This window comes from Neoarius graeffei, chromosome 22 (assembly GCF_027579695.1).
Source record: "Neoarius graeffei isolate fNeoGra1 chromosome 22, fNeoGra1.pri, whole genome shotgun sequence".
In the NCBI taxonomy this organism is placed as follows: Eukaryota; Metazoa; Chordata; class Actinopteri; order Siluriformes; family Ariidae; genus Neoarius; species Neoarius graeffei.
In genome coordinates, this window is record NC_083590.1 from 58,857,137 (window position 1) to 58,866,736 (window position 9,600).

Consider the following 9,600-nt stretch of genomic DNA (forward strand, 5'->3'; position numbering starts at 1 on the left):
TTAGAGCAGTCGCGAGACGAGACTCTGCGGCATGCGTTTGACAAAGTGAGAGTAATCGATGGTCAAATGCTCCAGCCAAATGCCACCCTGTTCTTCCCCTATTTTTCTATTATGAAGGATAGATTATACCGAGTGACGCAGGACACTCAGACTAAGGAGCCGATCACACAACTTTTGATCCCAAAGAGCCGCCGGGAATTGGCATTCCAGGCGGCTCACTTTAATCCCATGGCTGGACACTTGGGGCAGGATAAGACACTAGTCCGAATAATGGCCCGGTTCTATTGGCCAGGGATTCGCGGCGATGTCCATAGTTGGTGTACGGCATGCCGCGAATGCCAGTTCGTAAATCCAGCAGCCATTCCAAAAGTGCCTTTGCGCCCTCTGCCATTAATCAAGACCCTGTTCAAAAGAATTGGGATGGATCTCATCGGGCCATTAGATTGGTCAACACGAGGGTATCGCTTTATTTTAGTTCTGGTGGACTATGCAACGCGATACCTGGAAGCAGTGCCTCTTTGCTATATCTCAGCATGTAGTATTGCAAAAGCACTCTTCCACATCATCTCCCGAGTTGGAATCCCCAAAGAGATTCTAACTGATCAAGGCACTTCGTTTATGTCATGCTCTCTGCATGAACTGTATGGGTTGCTGGGAATTAAGCTGATCCTCACCTGCGTTTATCACCCACAAACGGACGGATTAGTCAAACAGTTCAATCGCACCCTCAAGAACATAATTAAAAAGTTTGTACGCGAGGACGCACGCAATTGGGATAAATGGCTTGAACCCCTGTTATTCGCAGTGCGAGAGGTCCCACAAGCCTCCACGGGGTTCTCCCCATTCGAATTATTATATGGGCGTAAGCCGCGTGGCATCCTAGATGTACTGCGGGAAAATTGGGAGGAGGAACCTTCATCGAGCAAAGATGAAATTCAATTCGATCTGCGCGCAAAACTCCACACACTCACACAGCTAACCCAGGAGAATTTGCGGCAGGCCCAAGAATGGCAAATCCGCCTGTACGACAGGGGTACGTGCCTTAGGGAGTTCGCACCGGGAGATAAAGTACTCATACTATTGCCTACCTCGAGCTCCAAATTGATCGCTAAGTGGCAAGGACCCTTTGAGGTCACACGGCGAGTCGGGGATGGCGACTATGAGGTGAGGCAAACGGACAGGGGTGGGGCGCTACAGATTTACCACCTCAATCTGCTCAAATTTTGGAAAGAGGAGGTCCCCATGGCATTGGTGTCATTGGTTCCGGAGAAGGCAGAGCTGGGGCTGGAGGTCCAAAAGGGAACCTTGGCATCGCTTACCTCTCCGGTCCCCTATGGAGACCACCTCTCCCCGACTCAACTCACAGAGGTTGCCCAGTTGCAGACCGAATTTTCGGACGTGTTCTCACCCCTGCCCGGCCGCACCCGCCTCACAGAGCACCACATTGAGATGCCCCTGGGGGTGGTAGTGCGCAGCCGCCCTTACAGACTGCCTGAACACAAAAAAAAGGTAGTTCGGGAAGAACTTGAGGCCATGCTCGAAATGGGCATCGTCGAGGAGTCCCACAGTGACTGGAGCAGCCCAGTGGTCTTGGTTCCCAAGGCCGACGGGTCAGTCCGGTTCTGTGTGGACTATAGAAAAGTCAACACGGTGTCTAAATTCAATGCATACCCAATGCCTCGTATTGATGAGTTGCTGGATCTACTAGGCACGGCTCCCTTTTATTCCACACTGGATTTGACAAAGGGTTATTGGCAGATCCCCTTGACTCCACTATCCCGAGAAAAAATGGCCTTTTCCACACCGTTTGGCTTACACCAATTTGTCACACTTCCTTTTGGACTGTTTGGGGCGCCCACTACATTCCAGCAGCTTATGGACAGGGTCCTCCGCCCCCATGCCACTAATGCGGCCGCATACTTAGACGACATTATAATCTATAGTAACGACTAGCTGCGGCATCTGCAACACCTGAGGGCTGTCCTTGGGTCGCTGAGGTGAGCAGGTCTCACAGCCAACCTGAAAAAGTGTGCGATTGGGCGGGTGGAAGTACGGTATCTGGGCTTCCACTTGGACAATGGGCAGGTGCGTCCCCAAATTAATAAGACAGCAGCGATTGCGGCCTGCCCGAGGCCCAAGACCAAAAAGGGGGTGAGACAGTTCCTGGGGTTGGCTGGCTACTATCGCAGGTTTATACCTAATTATTCGGATGTCACCAGCCCGCTGACTGATCTCACTAAAAAAGGGGGCACCAGATCCGGTCCAGTGGACGGAGCAATGCCAGTGGGCTTTCTCTGAGGTGAAGGCTGCACTGTGTGTGGGGGGGGGCATTGTTACACTCCCCTGACTTTTCTCTCCCCTTTATGTTGCAGATGGATGCGTCGGACAGAGGGCTGGGGGCTGTTCTGTCCCAGGAGGTGGAGGGGGAGGATCGCCCAGTGCTGTACATCAGCAGAAAGCTGTCGGTGCATGAGGGACGCTACAGCATGATAGAGAAGGAGTGCCTAGCCATCAAGTGGACAGTCCTAGCCATCAAGTGGGCAGTCCTCGCCCTCCGCTACTACCTGCTGGGATGCCCATTCACCCTCTGTTCGGACCACGTGCTCCTCCAGTGGCTCCACCGCATGAAGGATGCCAACGCGCGGATCACCCATTGGTATCTGGCACTCCAGCCCTTTAACTTCAAGGTGGTCCACAGGTTGGGGGTGCAGATGGTCGTGGCAGACTTCCTCTCCTGTCGGGGGGGGGGAGTCGGCTGCAGGCTGGACGGCTGCCCGGCCTTAGTCGGGCAGTGGGGGTATGTGGCAGCAGGGGCATGGTCAAGCGTCAGTCTGTGACCGGAGTCAGGGAGGGTAAGTGGCAGAATCACTGCACCTGATGTCAGTTAACCTGTGTTTGTGTGTCTTCCCCAGTGACTGCGCCATATAAAAGGAGAGAGAGAGCAGAGGAAGGGAGCTCTCTTCCCAACTAGACGACTGGTGTGTGTGTGTGTGGCTGGGAGATTGTGATAGCACTGAAAAGTGTAAAAATAAAGAATTTTGGAAACTCAGTTCTGGCTTGCCATACATGTGTGCTCCACCCACCTGCTCAATGTTTTACAAAAGACTTTGGAAAGGTTAAGGTAAGGGATTGGGGGAGGTTTTGGAGCAATTGGGAAAGAATAGGTTTAGGAATTGAGGATGGGAGAGGTTCAGATTAGGGATTGGAAGTGGAAAGGGTTAGGTGATTGGAACGGTTAGGGTAAGGAATTAGGGAAGGGAGAGGTTGTGGAGCGGTCAGGATTAGGGCTGGAATTTGAGTGTGGAGATTAGGTTAAGGGATTGGATGGGTTAGGATTGGGGAGGGGGAGGGTAATTAATGGGACATTAAAGGCCCCCTGCATTGTAGAGAATTAAAAAATTAAAAACCAGTGATAAGTGCTCACATACATAAAAGTGCTCCAAACCATAAAATCTCATCTCATTATCTCTAGCCGCTTTGTCCTTCTACAGGGTTGCAGGCAAGCTGGAGCCGATCCCAGCTGACTACAGGTGAAAGGCGGGGTACACCCTGAAGAAGTCGCCAGGTCATCACAGGGCTGACACATAGACAACCATTCACAGTCACATTCACACCTACGGTCAATTTAGAGTCACCAGTTAACCTAACCTGCATGTCTTTGGACTGTGGGGGAAACTGGAGCACCCAGAGGAAACCCACACGGACACGGGGAGAACATGCAAACTCCACACAGAAAGGCCCTCGCCGGCCACAGGGCTCGAACCCAGACCTTCTTGCTGTGAGGCGACAGCGCTAACCACTACACCACCGTGCCGCCACCAGACTTGTGGCATGTTGGCCCACCAGTGTGTGGACACACCCTAGTACCCAAGAACCAAGTCCCCAGCCATGGATAACCTAGTAACAAAACCACCTATGGTTAAATAGGAGATGCTTCTGCGGCATCTGGCAATAATACCCAAGGGTGGAGGAGAGCACTAGTGTGATTTAATGGCCAGCAGATGGATGGAAAGGAATGGTGACCACTGTCTGCATTAGTTATATATTAATAATTGGCTCCCCGCCTCAGCTTGCTGGGTGAGGTGGGTGTGTGGGGCACCCAGTAGGAATAAAACGAGACCTATCAAAGGGCAGATGAGCTCCTAGTGAGCCAATGACCACCCCTGCAGTCCTGGGCATGGCAATAAATTGCCTTGCAACAGCATGCCTTCACTGGCATCCTGAACCTCATTCTTTCCCCAGAGTCTGGGACACATTGCCAAAAGGATGACGGATAGTGCGACCGGCATCGCCACCAAGCACACGCTTCCATGATGATAAACACACACCAGACCAAAGACTATGCTACCATGTCTGGGGTAGACCAAAGACTATGCTACCATGTCTGGGGCAAGCGACATGCCATTTGCACTGGCAGCGGCAAGAAATATACGAAGTCCAGTCACTACCACCGCTTCCGGGGTAGCCGACGTGCCATCCGTACTGGCAATGGTGAGAAATATGCAAAGACCAGTTAAAAACTCAAAGAAGAAATCTGACATCACTGGAGAGTGTGTCCAAAGTGTGGCCATGCTTGCCGAGTTTGCATTAGCTTCCTCTTTCATCTGCAGACACAGAAGAAGTAAAATCATCATGGTGCCTTACTCGAATCGAGTAGCAGCGACGATGCCGACTGGTAAAAAAAATAATATATATATATATATAATTCAAGGAGGATATATTGTGAGGGTAAGTTATGCAGGGCTCGAAATTTGTGGTGGTCCGGTCGCCCGAGGCGACTTAATTTGTCATTTGGCGGGTAATCCCTGTCACTAGCCAGCCCGGCTGGCTAGTTGAAAATAAATATATACTGTATGAAGCAAAGAGGGCAGCACAGTGGTGTAGTGGTTAGCGCTGTCGCCTCACAGCAAGAAGGTCTGGGTTCGAGCCCCATGGCCGGTGAGGGCCTTTCTGTGTGGAGTTTGCATGTTCTCCCTGTGTCCACGTGGGTTTCCTCCGGGTGCTCCGGTTTCCCCCACAGTCCAAAGACATGCAGGTTAGGTTAACTGGTGACTCTAAATTGACCATAGGTGTGAATGGTTGTCTGTGTCTATATGTCAGCCCTGTGATGACCTGGCAACTTGTCCAGGGTGTACCCCGCCTTTTGCCCATAGTCAGCTGGGATAGGCTCCAGCTTGCCTGTGACCCTGTAGAACAGGATAAAGCGGCTAGAGATGATGAGACGAAGCGAAGATACAGACACACTGTCAACTAAAGCTGCCACATATTAAGCGTGTGCCGTGTCTGTGTTAATCGATGTGTTTATCGGCAGGATGGAAAATACCGAAGAATTCCGAATCATATCGTGTACAAGTCAGGCTGTCGTTTTTTTCACTACTGTGCGTGGATATAACACATCTCGTTGAATATCGCGGTAATCATGTGTAGTATTGGACCAGGTGGGTGGAGCACAGAAACACGGCAGGCCAGAACTGAGTTCTCAATGAACTATTTATTGCTAGCTTTTCAGCCTTTTATCACTTCCCAGCCACGCGCACGGACGCACACACACACAAGTTCTGATTGGGGAGAGCTCCCTTTCTCTGTTCTCCTCTCCTTTTAAAGGGTGCAGTCACTGGGGAAGACACACAAACACAGGTTAATCCCTGTCAGGTGCAATGATTCCACCACTTGCGTTCCCTGACTCCCCCCTCCATTCACAGACCGACGCTTGGCCACGCCCCCGCTGCCACATCACGTTATTAAATTCAATAGATGTGGCTTCATTATTGCCCATTTAAATACGTGTTGTTTTTGTTGTTTACATCTACATCTGCCAAAGCTACGTTGTGATGTGGAATTTTCTGAAAGGTGTACAGAAACCACCAGAGACGGGGACAAAGTGACCTTGGTCTGAAGAGGAGAAAAAGGCCGCCGATAAAGCGTACAAGAAGGAGAAACGACAAAGGACTTGTAAGCAAACGTGGGAGCAGGGTAGGCTTTGGCTGTGATACGATTTTTATGGAATAATTAATTTTTTTCAAGTTGATTCCTAGTCAATATGAAGCTCCTCATGCTTTCTCTCTCATAAATGGTTAAATACAGAAAGCATGTTGGACATATTTTGGGTGCTATAGTCATGATAGTAAGTATATTTGTTTTCAAAACTCATACACTAAGTTGCCAAGTTTTCCAATATATTATTATTTGTTGATATTATATTATGGTGCTCTGTGTTGTTCTCATTTATGTATTTAACAACAGTATCAAAATACTTGGGTCTTGAAATAAATGCATATTAGTCATGAACAATGGTAACTACTCTCTTTTGCATTATTTTTGACAGAAGTAAAATTCATACATGCACAAATTTTGGCTAGTTGATTTTCTGTTTGGCTAGTTACTTTGGAAGGGAACTAGTCCAGCTGCCTGGTGAAAAAATATATGAATTTCTAGGCCTGAAGTTATGGACAATTCTATGTGCAAGCTCGGAATTGAATCAATGACCTTTGGATTGAAAGACAGACATTCTAATCACTGAGCTAAATCTCCCTGTTAAGAACTGGTTTACTCGATGCTAGAAAAGGTATAAGATTATAAGTGGCAAAAAAAAGGGAGAGAAGGGAAGAGAGAGGTGTCCAGCTCTGTAGTAAAAAGCGGTTATACATTTGTCATTAATGTTTCATTTTCTTTCTCGTTTAGTCCATTTGGAAAAAAATGTATTTAATTCTAAGATGTCTTTATCAAGTAAAAATATCTGTCCATGCAGTAAGATAATTTCACTGGTATTCAGTAATTTTCTCCTCAAATTCATTTTTCAATTTTTTGCACTGTGGGTTGGAAGGAGGGAGGTGTCGGGTGAAAGAGGTATGGACTAGAAGATCTTTGAGGTTTTTATTATGTTTGTAGGTGGCTATGAGAGTGTGGTTCTCAAAAGTTTGGTGTTGTGTAGAGAAGTGGGTGACATTCTCAGTTGTTTATGTAGGAATGGTATATCTTGAGAGAATCTGGTGATGAGGGGGTTAGGGGAGGTGTATTGGTGAGTGAGTGGGAACAAGTCTTGCCAGTTTTTTATTTTTAATGTCGCGGAGGAAATGTTTGGAATAATGTCTGGCATGTGGAGATTTGAAAAGTATGGAAATGACGGGGTGAAACTCGTCTGAAAAGGAGCAGATATGGTGGAACTGGATGATTTGCAATTTAATAATTCCTTTGAATGTATGTTTTGGATGATTACTGTGTTTATGAAGATGAGAATGTGTATCAGTGGGTTTGAAGAAAACTTTAGTGCTAAATTTCTTATGAGCTGGGGAAATGTGTGTGAAGAACACTGTTGTGTCTAAGAAATTGACCGATTCAGGATGGATGGTGGCTTTAAGTTGAACAGAAGGATGAGAATTGAGTTGAGAATGTCTAAAAAGTTATAGAAATCTGGTCGGGAATATGGTCAAGCTCCAATAATGTCATCTTGGAAACAGAAGAAGAAAGTGGGTTGTTGGATAAGGCAGCTTGTTCCCACTCACTTATGTATATGTTGGCATATGAAGGTGCAAATCTCTGACCCACGGCAGTCCCATGAATTTGTAAGTAATATTTATTGACAAACAGGAAGTTGTTGTGTGTGAGACTATTTCTATTAATTGAATGAGTATACGAGCTGGTCTGGTGGGGTCTGGATAGTTATGGAATGTGTTGTGTAGGGCTTGTAGGCCCATGGGTGTATGGATGTTGGTGTATAAGCTGTCTACATCAAGGATGAAGAGGAGAGTGTGGTTGGGGGCTGCTATGGGTCAGAATCTGTCCAGGACGTGGTAGGTGTCTTTAATGTAGGAAGGGTGTTTGGTGGAGAAGGGGTTGAGATAGTGGTCAATGAAGATTGATACATTGTAGGTGATACTATTACAGTTGGAAAAAATAGGTCTTCCAGGGGGAACTACAAAGGGAACGGTCTATGTTTCTGGTGGTTTATGAATTTTAGGAAGGAGGTAAAACTGGTGTGGGCGTGGTTGATATGGTCTGAATAGGAATATTTTCTGTCTTGAATTCAGGGATTTATTTTATTATTTATTATTATCCTTTATTTAACCAGGAGAGTCATATTGAGACTATCGTCTCTTTTTCAAATGGTCCCTGGCCAAGAAAGGCAGCACTTTAAAAAATTTAAGTAAAAAATAGAGAAACCTCATCTACAAAAAAAACCAAATAGACCAACATCAAACAAAGCCAAACACACACAAACAGCAACAAACGCCAATTAAAACAGACATAAGAAAACGGAAGCAACAACAGAGCACACCATATTACACAAAAACATAGAAACACCACACAAATCACACCACATTACACAGCAACATAACAAAACACAACACCTAACAGAACAAAAATTAGATATAGTGAAAAACAAAATATAATGCAAGAATATAACATACAACCAAGACATCATACAACAAACAGCATAAAAAAACACAAACAAAAAACAAGAGATAAGAACAATAAACTACATACAATCACACTTATAGCTGAAGGCCTCTGAGACACAATTTAAACTCATTAAGTGAGATAAAAGTGCTTAGCTTCAACTGTTTCTGCTAACTAGGCCTTTTCAGCATGTCGGTCCGATACGCAATGTTTCCTTACCGCTATGCCCACAATATTGCTGAGACTCCTGTAAAAGTTGCTGCTATACGAATAAAAAGACTTGTCAATGTTGAAAATGTGGTCCTTTGTTTAATTTTCTTTTGTTATTCTATATGGCAGTGACAGCGCACTGCCATTCGAATGTTCTACATTTGGACGTACTCCACTCTCTGTCCACGTAAGCACCCAATGCATAGCTGCCCGATTAGTTCCGTGTGGAGATTGTCACTGATCATGCTAGTCCGGTTTACCTCTTTCCTTATGCTGTGTTTGCTGTAAAGTGCCATCTGTGTTGAGAGGCACTTAACATGCCATGCACATAATTCGTGCCGATCCCAGGCAATTTTTTTTTTACATTGTATTGCAATTAAATGGCTGAAGCTGAAAATAAAGCTGACACTTGGTGAACATCAAATGGTTGTTTTATTTGTATTCCATAAATATGTCACCAATATAGTTTAATATTAATTATAATTAAGTCTTCAATCAAAAACAATCACAGCAACTTTTGGAAAAAAAAATCTCATTAATATTACCAAAAAAGAGGGACTTTCAGGGAGGTTTGCAAGTCCCATGAAATGCACTAGAATGCATCTCCGAGCATGTACAATCCGTGAGCTTTCAGGGGCCTAAGGCAGCCCCCGGACCCGTGGCCATTATGACTGGTGCCACTATATGGATATTTTGGTCTAGTTAGAACCCTGTGAATTGATATTGTTGCTGGTGAAGAGAGGTGATTAATTGACGGATTTGATATTGTGCTACGCATTGCGTGGAATGAGAGATGGGTTGATAATATTTCTGATTGGATAGCTGTCTGTTCGCTTCTTTATTGTTCCAAGATGTCAGCGTGCACACACGCAGCGGCTCCTCTCTGTCCCAACAGAATGGTGTTTTCGTGTTTTTTGTGTTTTAAAACAGTGTGTATCTGTTCGTCTTTGTTGCGTCCATCAGTCTCAAGGTGCACATACTCCCGTGAGTTTC